General features: G+C 40.0%; 2 pseudogenes; both read right to left on the bottom strand.

Moving 5' to 3' along the window:
- Nucleotides 1–5443: 5443 nt before the first annotated feature.
- On the bottom strand, nt 5444–6493 carry LOC148022660 (histidinol-phosphate aminotransferase, chloroplastic pseudogene; annotated as a pseudogene).
- A 7613-nt stretch (nt 6494–14106) lies between these two features.
- On the bottom strand, nt 14107–14835 carry LOC148022661 (histidinol-phosphate aminotransferase, chloroplastic pseudogene; annotated as a pseudogene).
- Between the last annotated feature and the right edge of the window lie 666 nt (nt 14836–15501).

The raw sequence follows: 15501 nt of genomic DNA on the forward strand, positions 1-15501 counted from the left end.
GTGTACTTGTTAATGATTATTAATGAGTTATTTATCACCAATATATACCTTAATTTATAATACTAATAATAATAATAAATTTATATATGAATTACTATTATTTATCTATTAAATATAATTTAAGTTATTTTTTACTAATGTGTCACACACACACACACACATTTTATGTACATATTTAGTTATATGTAAATTAATTATATATATTTGATATTTATATGTATACATATTTATAATTTGAATATATATTTATGTACCTTTATATATGTAGTTTCTATTTACATATATAGTATTACTTATGAATAATTAATTCTCCAAACATGATAATGAGAGAAAGATGAGAGGGAGAAAAGGGAGAAGGAGAAACAAGAGAGAGAAAAAAACATGGAGAGAGAGAAAGGAGAGAGAAAAGTGAAGAGAGAGAACCAAAATACAATAGCTTTATATGTTCCCTTTTGCCACATGAATCATGCCCTAGGATGTGAACCACCCTCATTGTCACTAACATTAGTGCAAAGTATCAACCTAAAATTGATGCCGAGCACCAACCATTCTCCCATTGCAAATCTAGGCATAAAGTGCCTAGTTTCAATGACTGGGACATTTTAGATCATGTTCCAAATTGAAAACATTTGGGTGCACATGATCATGAGGAGCTATTGAAAGCCTTAGGAGATTGCATATTCTCAAGCTAGCTTGAGAGATATTCTTGTGGTTATGCTTTCTTTGAGCTTTGCATGTCTTTTACATGTGACTTAAAACACTAATGAAAAATCTTTTGTCCCAATCTAGAAGTTCACAAAGAATAAATAAAATATTTGTGTATTTCAATAAACAATCACTTTTTATTGATAACTATATAAGAAATCACTTTCTAAACTCATAATTAAGGTCTCTATAAGGAATGCATTCCTATGGTCAATAGCTGCACATTTTAATCGGCCAATACATGTAAGAAAATTGTGCTCTTGGACAAAAATTTTAGTAAGATTGAGAAAACATGAAAAATATAACTTGACTTTAAGATTCTTTATTTCTTTCATATGCACATTTCACCATTAGTTTGTTCAAAAAGTATCTACTACACTACAATGAGGGAAAAAGTATCTACTAGAGTACAATGATCCAATAGTAAAATATGAAATTCTAGTTCACTTGTATAAGTTATACTTAGCTTGGAAAAAAGGGAAAGATACAAATGCCTTAGCACATAGGGTGGACTTTTGGTGTTTGGATTTTAAATGCTAGGTGAGGGATATTTATCATTGCATATCGACATTTGTCTTTAGAATCTTAATCTCCTACATAAGAAAGAAAGAGTACATAATATGCATACTAGGGGTTGTCACATGAAAATAAAAGTATATTCTTTCCCTATCACTTGTTTATTTTGGGCCATAGAAAATATAGAAAATATATGAAAATGGACTTGTGCAAGATTATTGTGAGGACACAATTGACATATTGTTTCACTAAAATATCTATTTGAAATTAGCTCAAGAAGAGAGATACATATAGTGCAAGAAATTGGAAGTTAGTCTAATGAATTCTACAAGAGATATAATAAATATTCATTTCTTCTTCTCTTCTATGTATGGAATTTAGCATGTAAGAAAGAATATTGATATAGGGATATTTCAAACTTGCGTGACTACAAATAGTAGTAGGTAAATTGTCATTAACTATAATAACTACAAAAGACATACAATAAGATAATACAATGAATCCTCTTTCTTAATAAACTTATAGGTTTTCTCAACAAATGCCATAAGAATCACCCCTTCATAAATGTTCTATCCAAGTTTTATAAAAAAGGAAAAAACCCCATTAGTGAACTCATATGACACTAAAAATCTTGGAGGTGCATGTGCCTGAGCTTTTACATAGAGTTCACTTGTACAATCTCTTAGCAAGCAACTCATAAGTGGAAAACAGAAGATCATACTCGTTTTAACAAGCTCTAACCAAGCTTAACTCATTTTCCTTCATAAAAGATAAGTAATTAAATTGGCAACTCCCTTGTGAAGTATATTTGTGATTAATGAGTGATGGACTTTTTCCAAAAAGAAGTTGGAAATGTTTCTTAATATTCAAGCTTACATGTTCACCTTGGTGATGGACTCCCTAGATTTTGATTAGAGATATCAATTTATGTATCTCTTAGATCAATTTTATAACCAATTGTAATGTCCTGCATTCCCCATAGGACCCCCCAGGACAAAAATTTTCAATTTTTTTAAAAAAAATTGACCCCCTCTCTCTCCCCCTACCGACTGCATGGCGGGGAGAGAGAGAGAGCGTGGAAGTAGCAAGCAGTGGGGGGCATGCAGCCCCCTAGCTAGCGGGTGGCACCGCCATGCCACATCCCCCCCTCCACATATAAACCTCTCCCTCCCTTCATTGCAGGCCCAGGTCTCCTCCTATTGGCGTAGCCTGCTCCACCCCCCTGTCGCTGCGAAGCATTTTTCCCCCTACTGCTCTACGGCAAAACACGCCCCCTCCAACGGACGTAGGCATAAGCTTCTCCCCTCCTCCCAGTACACTGCCAGGCTGCCCATCGACAGAATTATTTGGCCCCCTCTCCGATTGAGGTAGTAGAGTGCCACCCCTGCTGGCAATAACAATGCCGCCCCCCCCCCCCCCCCCCCGTGATCCGTGTAAAGGAGGAGAAGGGAGAGAATTAAGGGGAAGAGAAGAGAACTAAGGAGAAGAAGAAGGGTGAGACAGAAGGGAGAGAAGAGGAGGAGAAGAGAAGGAAGAGAAAGAGAAGAAGAAGGGTGAGAGAGAAGGAAGAAGAAGAAGGGCGAGAGAGAAGGGAGAGAAGAGGAGGAGAAGAGAAGGAAGAGAGGAAGAAGAAGAAGGGTGAGAGAGAAGGGAGAGAAGAGGAGGAGAAGAGAAGGAAGAGAAGGAGAAGAAGAAGGGTGAGAGAGAAGAAAGACAAGAGGAGAAGAAGAGAAGAAAGAGAAGGGAAGAAGAGTGAGAGAAGGAGAAGAAGAAGGGTGAGAGAGAAAAGAGAGAAGAGGAAGAGAGAAGGAAGAGAAGGGAAGAAGAGTGAAAGTTTTTGGCTAACTACTCTACCATGGCCCCCAAGTGCAAAGAAGGAGTGAAGATCGCGGGAGCTACCCTAGTTGCTCAAGGGACAAGTACAGATGGAATTCATGGCATAGTTGGAGTCGTTGGAATTGCGGCCATTAATTGAGCATCGGGCATAGCCAACGTGGGAATTAGCACAACTCCAGACCCTGTCTCACAGAACCAAGTTCTCCTTGGCCTAGGGAAGAACTATTGATTTCATTCCACCACATAAAATGAAAAGGTTTTCATAATATATCAAATAAAATGATAGACTTTCACTTAGTTTAGTGCATGATTTGTTAACTATAATTCATGGTTAAAATAAATACATGAAATGTTAGCTTCTATTCATAGGATGCAACTGCACAGAAGCATAGAGGACTTGTCATCTAACTTGCATTCCACGCAGAAGATAGGTCTTGATTTTGCATATCACAAATAGGTTGTCTTATCCTATGATGGGAAATATTTATGTTTGGAGACCGCATGAAATATTAGGGTAAATTTTCATTTAGGATACTAACAGGTTATTCGACTTTCATGGATCGCTTACAAAGGAAGGATTTTTTAATAGAAGCAACACAAAACAGGGCCAATTTACCTATAAGCTAATTTGCTGAAGATAATATTGAATCATTGCTAATCAAAACCCATTGCAAATGATGGACATAAGAAAATATCAATCCCATCAAATATAAAGGTCACTAATTAAATTAATAAATTTTAACACCACAAAATATAGTAGATTTACCTATAAATTAAGCTACAAAATCTCTGCTCTTCCTTGTGTTAAGTATTGCAACAACAATTGATCCTTAAGTTAGAACTAGCATCAAACCCTATTGTAAAGATAGTAGAAAAGAGATAATGTAGAGAGGAAGAAAGAGAGAGTTTGTGTGAGTACGCGGGAGAGAGAAAGAAATGAGCACCTATCCAATCTTGCCCAAATTGATCTCTGCAAAAGACAATTTTGCAAGAGTTAGTATTTACATGAAGGTATACTGGAAAAATAGTAGAAAAGAGAAAACATAGACAAAGAAAGAGAGAGGGAGAGAGAGATAAACACTTATGCAATGTCACCCAAAATGATCTCTGCAACAAAACAACAACAAGCCTTAGGGTTAGAACTAACATTGTGTTGTATTGAAAAGATATCAGCAAAAAAAAAACTAAACAGAGAGAGAGATTAACACATTTGCCTCTTGCTCCAAATAAACTCTACAAGAAAATAACAATTAAAACCAACATCAAATTCTATTGAAAACAAAACATAAAAGAGAAACAACACATAGAGAGAGGGGGGAAAGAAAGGAGAGAGAGATGAGCACCTCTGTCTTTTTCCCCAAACAACCTTTGCAATAAAACAACAAGAATAGTAAGAAACGACATCAAACCCTATTGAAAAAATAGCAAACAAGAGAAAATGCAAAGAGAGATGGGCACTTGTGTTTTGCCCAAAATTTGGAGCTGTGTGGAGAAGAAAGTGCAAAGGTAAGTAGAATGCTCAAAACCCTAATTACTCTCAGCAGCTTCAATGAAGATGAAAATTCACGAGTATAGAGAAGAGAGGGAAAGTGATTTGGTGCTCAACTTTTGGGTCAAACTGATTTTGTGAAAGGGAAAAAAAGGGGAAAAATACGAGGTGAGAGAAACTCAAATTTTGTGTACTATTCATTCTCCCTTTTTTGAATCCCCCACTACCCCTTTTTTTAATAGAAAAACCAAGATTTGGAGAGAGAAGATACACCCTCCATGGGTGTCAACATCTAGCCTTCCTATATTGGATAATCCAAAAGCCCACATCTTAAACTATATTATTTTTAAGGGCCCATTTGTGAGTTCATTTTTTTCCTAATGCAAAAAGAAATCAACGAAGCATACATAGAAGGTATGTGAACAACTCCGTTGTCGTAAAGTTCACACAAAGGCTGCAGAACACAGGGTTCAAGATACAGCAAGGGAAAAGGCTAACAAGAAGCATTCAAATATTTGATGCCAAATTTCACTATATTTCTTGTCAAGAGTGTTACAAGAAGTTCATGATCAGGAAATTCTAGTGACAGTTACATTGAACAGAAGAATGGACATTATCTAGTAATCCAGTCAAACATGTCCTTTAGTGCAGAGAACCATCTGTTGATAAAATGTTATAACACGAGTAAAATGCATCAGAGTACAAATGTTTCCATCCTAGTTTGCTAGAACAGCTATCAAACTTTAGTTTCCCAGCAATTGCCAGGAATATCAACAATTATCCTTCAGCTGATCATGACTCCGATTTTGATTCATTAGCACAACCTTGAGGACTTGCTATATTACAAACTTCATAGTTGTAGTTCCAGTAAACCTTGAAAGCGGTCTGGAGGCACATTCATTGCAGTTCCTTTCTAAGAGCTCTCATTAATCTGTTTGTATGTTCTGGATTTTCCACTGATATACGAATAAACCCATTAAGCTCTTTTTTATCATAGTGGCGTACCATTACACCCTCCTTAGCAAGATCCACCTTCAACTGTCCTGCACTGTGACCACCTTTAACTCCACAAAGGATGAAGTTTGCATGACTTGGATAAGGTGTGGAAACAGGAAAAGTCTGAAGCAGCTTAAATAACCGCTCTCTTTCAGCAACAACTAGAGCCTCTTTCACATTCTTGAGGTAGCCTGGATTGTTTAAAGCAGTGCATGCAGCCAATTCAGCAGCTACAGAGACATTATATGGCTGCTTAGCTCTCCACAAGTAATTGATAATGCTTAACGGGAAGCCACCATAACCAACATGCAGGCCTGCCAAGCCTGCACGTTTGCTAAAAGTGCGAAGCACAATAAGATTTTCATGCTCCTTTACCCAGGTAATTCGCGAAGGCTCTCCAGAAAATTCAATGTATGCTTCATCCAACACAACCAGTACAGGTACAAATTTTGAGCCGCAGCTGTTAACAAATCTCTAGACTGGAAACTGCGACATTTGTTGTTGGGGAAATCAAGGCACGATTCTGTAACCCTGTTCAGAGGCGTCTTTTATTCGATTCTCTTTTTCCCGTCCTGGATGGTGCACCAAGCATGTTCCAGAGCTTAATGGTGCAAACACGAGAGGTAGACACATCGTCCTGATTCTGCAACTTGCTAGTCCCATGAGAGGAGAAAGAAAAACCGTTCTTCTTCGAAATCGATTGATGAGAGAGATTGACAAGCGTGGATGGATGAGGATTCTATGCGCGTCCCGATACTCTCTCCTCTCCTTAGTTTGACTGATTGCTCGTTTTTTTTAAACTGTTGCTTTTCTTCCTCCTTTTCGTTGTCGACGTGTTTTTCTTCTGCTCAACAGTGCGGTGTTCTCCTTCCGCAGTGTACAAGCTCAGACCCGCAGGGCCTTTTGGAGCTCACAAACTCTTGGATTTGTTGACGTTGGATACCTCGTCATTCTTCCACACTCGTTGATGCTTTATGTATGCTAAAACAATCATTACCAGTCTAGCGCTGATCAATCAACCTTAATTGCAATCTGTCGATAACCAGTTAGTTGATAGAAGCATGTCAAAAAAAAAACGCCCCCACTTCTTGTTTCTAATTATCCTCCTTCTTCCCCCAAAGGCGCCTAAAAAATCCCTTGCTTTTTTTTACCACAAAAAATGCTTTTTCCCTCTAAAAACAGTTTTTGAAACCAAATTAGTCTCCCCTTCTTCTCTTTTAGTTGAGCAGGGATAAAAAAAAACCTCCTCTTTGACAAGATAGTTTCTGTACACCCTTACAAGATCTAAGTACCAACATTGATTTTGACTTTGAGGTTTATCTTTGAAGTCATGCATTGCCCCTTTGTCAGTCAGCTTTACAATGAGTAATCTGCGCATAAACTTTGGCCTTGAAAATTGGATAGCAAATTACTCTCTCGGTGCTTCACTAGTGCTTTGCTCGCTTAAGCAGCTTTTGAGAGACTTCCTTCAACTCTATGTCATGGGAACTTTTGAACTTAGATGATCGCTTCCACGAACCTTCCTTTGATTCCATAATTCCCTGCACTTTTCTTAGAGATCATCATTGAAATTATCAGCTTGATAATGTCCTTTGGCATCAGTTTTTCATATTTTTCTAACACACACATATCATGCATCCAAACAAAATCATACACGCACACTAACGGAATATATACATTGGATGCGGATTATCGTAATGCATCTCTGACACAATGAATCACACGCAGAAAATAACACAAATGCACAACAAAAGAAATGGACGTGTATACGGCTCGGATGCGCAACAGCACGACATCCACCCCCTCTAAACCTGCGCATCCTCCTGATGAGCCAACTATCCATGATCATTCAAATCCACAAACAGGTTGAGTCCATCTTCTGTTTCTAGTAGACCTGTTTCTCCATCAGCTTCATCATCCATATTCTCTACTTCTTCTGCTTGACTTTCTTCTACCTGATCTTCTTCTGTCAACGCTTCAAGTGCATATTCTTCATCTTCTCTTCTCTTGAAAATCTTGATTCGTTTTCCAGCAATGGGCACCCTCAATACTGTTCCATCTAATTCAGCCAACTCATAGGTACCATTGTCAAAAACCTGTTTCACCTCATACGGTCCAAACCATCTTTGAACCATTTTTCTCATGCTACTATGCTGATTCTCTAGACTACTGTCGTAGACTAGAACCCAATCTCCTTCTTTTATGGCTCTAGGCCTCAAGCGATGCCTTAAATCAAACCTGTCATTGTTTTTGAGTCGGGCTACCTTCAAACGATCAACTGCTAGCTGCACATCTTCTGTTCTTCTCTCTAGTTGACGAATCCGAAGAGCTAGAAGCTACTCCCTTGATAAATTCTCATGCCACGGAAGAACACTCCAAGTAAGAGCACAAATTTCTGTAGGCATGACAGGTTTTTGCCCATACATCAACTCTGCAGGCATGTATCCAGTAGTCACACTATGTGTAGAGCGATCAGCCCACAATGCAAAAGGTAGTAATCTCGGCCAATCCCCAATCCGACCTCTACAGGCTTTTGCCAATGCTTTAACTATCGGCGGATGTCCTCTTTCACTCTTGCCATTTCCCTCTAGATTATAGGTAGTAGTAAGAGCCAATTTAATCCGAAGTTGTGAAAAAAATTCTCTAGCTTCATCTACATCTAGCTCTCCACGATCAGTTGTAATCTTGCCTATACATCCATACCTGCAAAATATTTCTTCCAACAAGAATTTACATACTGTAGTGGTGGTCTTTGTCCGCAAAGATCTGCCTTCAACATAGTTTGTAAGATCCTCCCTAGCCAAGACAAGATATCTCATCTGCCAAAGTCCCACTGGCAAAGTAACCAAGTCTACCACCCACTTATAATGCATACATAGTGGATAAGTCGGATGCAACTCATCACGATGTCGCACTAAAGAGTAAAGCTGGCAGTCCCTGCAAGTCTCCACAAAGTGAGAAACATCTTTATACATCCCTTTCCACCAGTATCTTTCTTTAATTTTCTCATAGGTAGCCCACACACCTCTAAAACTCTCGCATAATCTGTATCTGCATCGCTACATCACAAACTACTCTTAAGGGCAAGCCACCTCTCTTCTTTGGATGCTTCCAAAGAAAACCATCTTTCAAGAAATACCCATAAGCCTTCCTTCTGATTTTCTTGAATTCATCATCTGTCCAATCAGCTCTTCGAGTCAATGAACTTAGATACTGTCCAATTTGTAGCCACTCATCAACATAAAGTTCTTCAATAAAGGCTTCAACAGTAGATACATGACAATCATGAACAAGAACAGAAGCTGCAAGCTCTGTCTCATCATCTTCTACAAGGATTGACTCCTCATCCTCATATCTCCCTATAGATAGCATGTCAGCAAACTGGATTATCTTTCCCTGCTATGTGTCGAAATTCTGGATTCAATGATTTGATATAGGCAATCCACCGAAGCATCGCTATATCTGGAGTCGAGCAACTAGTAATCATGCCAAGCAAAGGCAAACAATCTGTTTCCACAACAACTGAAGCTCCAATGAAATACCCTTTATCACACTTCAGTGCAGTAACTACTCCCCACAACTCTCTTTTGATCTGCGGATATCTCCTCTGTCGCTCATTAAGAACTTTAGCTCCAAAGCGGATTGCATATCTATTTCCATCAGCATCATCCTGTCCCACTGCCCAACCTACGCAATAGGGCTAGTATCAACTGCCAACATGATCGGCCGTCCACACTGATAATCCGCCTTGCGAAGAGTAGGAGCTGACTGTAATAGCTTCTTGAGTTTATGCATGGCTTTCGAATGCTTCTCATCCCAATGAAATTTCTGCCCCTTTCGAAGCAGCGGATAGAGAACATCTGCTATATGAGCAAAATGAGGAATCCAAATCATGTAAAATACACAAGCTCCCACAAATCTCCGCACCTTTGAAGTAGTCAAGCAATACTCTGCAATCCTGCTTATGGCATTCACCTTTGCAGGTGAAGGCTTCCTGCCATAGTATCCAACCATATGCTCAACTATGATGACTTCATTAACACCAAAGACAGATTTCAGCCCTGAAAGAGTCAAGTTTACCTCCTCCAATTGTGTCAATATTTGCTTACAAGCAACCAAGTGGTCAGCCACAAACTGTCTACATCCACGCAAATCAAGACTTTCATTCTTTTCTTCTTCTGCACAACCCTTAATAGGCACATCATCTAGGAAAGGCATGGTATACTGCGGAATATAGTCTCGTAAAACTCTATGCATAGCATTCATCATATGAGCAACTGAGTTTGTGGCACCTTGAGGCAAGGTACACATCCTCACAAGACCAATAGGTGTCCGCATAGTAGTAATATCCCTGCTTTCCAAGGCAAGCTGAAACTGATCATAACCTGAATACAAGTCACCTAGAGAATAGATGGCGTGTCCTGCAAAAGCCTCAGCAAATTCATCCACAACTGGACCTGTTCCCACATTCCTGATTGTCACTTTGTTCACAGGTTGCATATCCTGAATAAATCTCAAAGTACCATTCTTCTTCGGTACAGTAAACCACCTGTTAGAATAGGGTGTAGAAGAGGGTTCCAAAATCCCCATCTTAATCTTCTCATTCAGCAACTCTATCAGCTTTGGCAAGTGTGCTTTAGGCACAGGTATAGGACGTATATTCCATGGTACATGAGGAACAATGAAGATGACCATAGGTGCAACCAATTCGGGACTAATGCAACCAATTTCATGTGGAAAGAAAGCAAATGCCTTACCATGACGTCCAAGCATCTCTCTAAAACATTCTTTTTCCACTTGAAGCAAGAAATCATCATTTCCAATCTTCAAATCTGCAAGAGTTTCAGCTGTAAATTTATGTCCAATATTTGCAGGATCTCTCAACATAGGCTGCTTCATAGCTTTTTCAATCTGCTCATCACTATCAGGAGGAAGCGGCCCTGCAACCGGCTTAACCTTCTTATCAACTGTTTTATACTTCGTGTCAACCTTGGCATCATTCAAGCACTCTTCTCTTTGCTGCAATTTCTGTAAATTTTCAGCAACTCTCAACTCTGTTGGCTGAAAAATTTCAGCCCTTTGCTCTATGGACTGCATAGGTGTAGCCTGAAATTCTGTATGTTGAAATTTTTCAGCATTCAACTCTGTTGGCTGAATGGATTCAGCCCTCGGCTCTATGGACTGCATGGGTGCAGCCTCATACTCTATATGCTGAATTTTTCAAGCATTTAAGTCTGTTGGCTGAAAGGTTTCACCCCTCTGCAACTCTGTTAGCTGATCAAGATCAGCCATAAATTCAGTTTGCTGAGTTTTCTCAGCCTCTAACTCTGTTTTCAGCATAAAACCAGAAATTTCCTGAAACATATCCAAGGTTTGCACAGGTATGATCTTTGAACCCTTACATACATCAGTTTTCAGTATTGCTCCCATCTCAAACAATGTATCTGCATAAGACATCCCTTCATACAATCCATCTACATGCTCTTCTGATTGCAAAATACCTGCATTCTTCAACTCTTTCTCCTTACGACCAATGTACTGCCTGGCAGCTCTAGGCAAATCTGAAATTTTCTGATAACTCACTAAACTATTTGAAGAAAAACCAACAAAATTATTGGAGAAAGACTGGCTGCCAGGAGGCAAGATCTCCTCTTTTCTCCGCTCCGTACCACTGGCGTCTCGCAAGACAGCGGTACCTAATGAAAACCCAACTCCTTTGCAGGTAGTGGTGCTTCACGCAAGGAGTCCCTATTTCTCGGATGATTTACCCCAATAGTCATAAACTGAACAGCTCGCATACCGTCTTTACTGCGTATCCTCGCATAAGCTGACTCGTCATCCATCACTTTCGTTTTCATTCTTGCTTCTGTAATGAAAGGCTGTCCAAGAATAATCAGATACGAGCAAGAATCCTGAACAAAGCAATGATAATCCTCTTCAACATTACCAATAGAAATTCTGATACTTGGATAAGCAGCAAACATATCACCAGAAGTATTATTGGCGGCTCTCATGCGCCAGCCATGCTCTGCATCCATAGGCCACTTGCTACTCTCATAAACACCTCGAGCAATAAGATTAATCTCAGAACCATGATCGACTAAAGCGATCAAAGGAATTTGTTTCTCTCCAATCCTTACCACCGTCTCAGTGGTTGCTCTAGCCCAATGACTTTGTGAAAAATGGCTGCGAGGAATGAGAATAGGGGTATCATCATCTTCATACTGCATAGGCTGAACTATTTTCTCCAATTGCGGATTAACAGAAGCATTCTCAACCTTCACTGCATCATCATGCTCTTCCCCAAGAGCTCCATGCCACAATCCCTGTAAAGCATGTCCTTCCATCGCATGTCGTTTCCTCCATAAAAGATCCTGCATCTGATCCTGTATTTCTCTTCTAGCAATCCCAAGAGCTTCTCCAACAATAAAAGTGACTTCACTATTCAAAATTCTTTCATGAAAAATCATACTCATATCCGTCTGCATATCAAGGTTTGACAAGAGCTTGAATCCCGGCTCCTTTCTTGGTTGCCTCTTCTCTTTCATCTGCTTGTCTCCCATAGGTTGTTCAAGACCTGATTGAGCTAGAGAACTTGACATAGGTGGAGCTGTAACAGGTGGTGAAACAAAGTCACCCCCTCTAGTCTTTTTGGAGGTGCTGGGACCCTCCTCATCTCTTCTTCTCTTTTCCTCAAACCCTGTGTTTTAGCCATATAAGCAAAAATAGAGTACCTGTCAGTAGGAGAATCCCATCCCGTTTCTCCTCGCATGTTGGAGCCCACACAAGTCATAGTAGATGCCTGAAATTTCCCTCTTCTCACTATCTCCAAGGCAGAGGACCATAAAGCAGAGTCTCCATCTAATTTTTGCTCAAGATGGACTCCATAAGCTGAAGCATCTCCTCTAACACTCACATAAGCTGATCGCGTAGCCATATCATCAACAAGCTTCTTCATGCCTCCCTTACCGAAGTTCGTGTCAAGAGGAGCGCTAGTCTCTGTCAGCCATATCTTCCCATCTTGTCCCCAGAACACTACATTCTTCTTAATCGCTTCCTGAAAAGCATCAAAATCTCTGCAGTGTTGGTGCTCTGTACTATCGCACCAAATACATCGTCTCCCTTTTCTTTGACCAGCTGGAAAAGCAGTCGCTGAAGCAAGTGCTACAACAGGTACTGACATAAGTTGCTCTTTTAACTTACCAACTTCAGCTTTGACTGCTTCAATCGTCAAATCTGCCAAGCCTTTAATAACATCATCTACAGATAAGGGCACTAGAGTAGCAGGAGCTGGTGGATTCACAACAGGAGGAGTAGGCTTAGGCAAAGAAGTTGCAGCAGGGGTAGAAGAAGAAGTCTCCAAGGATTTTTCAAAAACTGATACTGTATTACGATGCAATCGTACTCTCCTGCATTGCTTCTTAACAAGAGCATTCACAGCATCAATGACATGTCTCCACTCGGTCTTTAAACCTGAATCAGTAGCTTGATCTTCCAAAAGATCATCCAACTTTTCCTGTAAATCAGCATCAGCAGCTTGTAAAAATAACTCCACTTTTTGCATCTCCAAAGCTTGCTGCTCAGTTCCATCCAACTGATCATAATGGCTCTCAAACTCTCGTAGAAGAGCGGTAACTGAAAGTCCCTTATTAGGCATAGAAACCCATGCTAAGAAATTCCTGCGATTCATAAGACATGTATCCTCCAGGAAATATTCATCTTTTAATGCCTTCTTAAACTCTGCCCAACCTACATGTGTTTCTTGAATTTTTGAAATTCGGACTTCAAGAGCGTGCACCACGATCCGCAAGAAGTAGCGGCTCCAAACATCTTGAGAAACCCCAAAAAACTTCATCTTTTCTTCATACAAATGCATGTAAGTTGACACTTGCTGGCCATTAAACTGCTTCATCTCTTGTTGGACAGCTTTCAAGGCATCCATGGCATCACTATCACGTTTTGCGTGAGCTTGCTGCTGCATATAAGTGGTAAATGACTGAAACAGGTTTTTCATGACATTATCATCTGTCATCTCTTCTTGCGAGTCTCCCATCTTGCTGAAAAGTGACACAGCACTTTCACGTCGGGTTCACCACAAATGTCGTAAAGTTCACGCAAAGGCTGCAGAACACAGGGTTCAAGATACAACAAGGGAAGAGGCTAACAAGAAGAATTCAAATATTTGATGCCAAATTTCACTATATTTCTTGTCAAGAGTGTTATAAGAAGTTCATGATTAGAAAATTCTAGTGACAGTTACATTGAACAGAAGAATGGACATTATCTAGTAATCCAGTCAAACATGTCCTTTAGTGCAGAGAACCATATGTTGATAAAATGTTATAACAGGAGTAAAATGCATCAGAGTACAAATGTTTCCATCCTAGTTTGCTAGAACAGCTATCAAACTTTAGTTTCCCAGCAATTGCCAGGAATATCAACAGTTATCCTTTAGCTGATCATGACTCCGATTTTGATTCATTAGCACAAACTTGAGGACTTGCTGTATTACAAACTTCACAGTTGTAGTTCCAGTAAACCTTGAAAGCAGTCTGGAGGCACATTCATTGCAGTTCCTTTTTAAGAGCTCTCATTAATCTGTTTGTATGTTCTGGATTTTCCACTGATATACGAATAAACCCATTAAGCTCTTTTTTATCATAGTGGCGTACCATTACACCCTCCTTAGCAAGATCCGCCTTCAACTGTCCTGCACTGTGACCACCTTTAACTCCACACAGGATGAAGTTTGCATGACTTGGATAAGGTGTGGAAACAGGAAAAGTCTGAAGCAGCTTAAATAACCGCTCTCTTTCAGCAACTAGAGCCTCTTTCACATTCTTGAGGTAGCCTGGATTGCTTAAAGCAGCGCATGCAGCCAATTCAGCAGTTACAGAGACATTATATGGTTGCTTAGCTCTCCACAAGTAATTAATAATGCTTAATGGGAAGCTGCCATAACCAACACGCAGGCCTGCCAAGCCTGCACGTTTGCTAAACGTGCGAAGCACAATAAGATTTTCATGCTCCTTCACCCAGGTAATTCGTGAAGGCTCTCCAGAAAATTCAATGTATGCTTCGTCCAACACAACCAGTACAAGTACAAATTTTGAGGCGCAGCTGTTAACAAATCTCCAGACCGGAAACTGCGACGTTTGTTGTTGGGGAAATCAAGGCACGATTCTGCAACCCTGTTCAGAGGCGTCTTTTATTCGATTCTGTTTTTCCCGTCCTGGATGGTGCACCAAGCATTTTCCAGAGCTTAATGGTGCAAACACGAGAGGCAGACACATCGTCCTGATTCTGCAACTTGCTAGTCCCATGAGAGGAGAAAGAAAAACTGCTCTTCTTCGAAATCGATTGAGGAGAGAGATTGACAAGCGTGGATGGATGAGGATTCTATGCGCGTCCCGATACTCTCTCCTCTCCCTAGTTTGACTGATTGCTGGTTTTTTTTAAACTGTTGCTTTTCTTCCTCCTTTTCGTTGTCGACGTGTTTTTCTTTTGCTCAACAGTGGGGTGTTCTCCTTCCGCAGTGTACAAGCTCAGACCAGCAGGGCCTTTCGGAGCTCACAAACTCTTAGATTTGTTGACGTTGGATACCTCGTCATTCTTCCACACTTGTTGATGCTTCATGTATGCTAAAACAATCATTACCAGTCTAGCGCTGATCAATCAACCTTAATTGCAATCTATCGATAACCAGTTAGCTGATCGAAGCATGTCGAAAAAAAAACGCCCCCACTTCATGTTTCTGATTATCCTCCTTCTTCCCCCAAAGGTGCCTAAAAAATCCCTTGCTTTTTTTTACCACAAAAATGCTTTTTCCCTCCAAAAAGAGTTTTTGAAACCAAATTAGTCTCCCCTTCTCCTCTTTTAGTTGAGCAGGGATTTAAAAAAACCTCCTCTTTGACAAGATAGTTTCTGTACACCCTTATAGGATCTAAGCACCAACATTG

Source organism: Lygodium microphyllum, chromosome 16, assembly GCF_053477565.2.
Source record: "Lygodium microphyllum isolate KBCC chromosome 16, Lygodium_microphyllum_v1.1.10, whole genome shotgun sequence".
Lineage (NCBI taxonomy): Eukaryota > Viridiplantae > Streptophyta > Polypodiopsida > Schizaeales > Lygodiaceae > Lygodium > Lygodium microphyllum.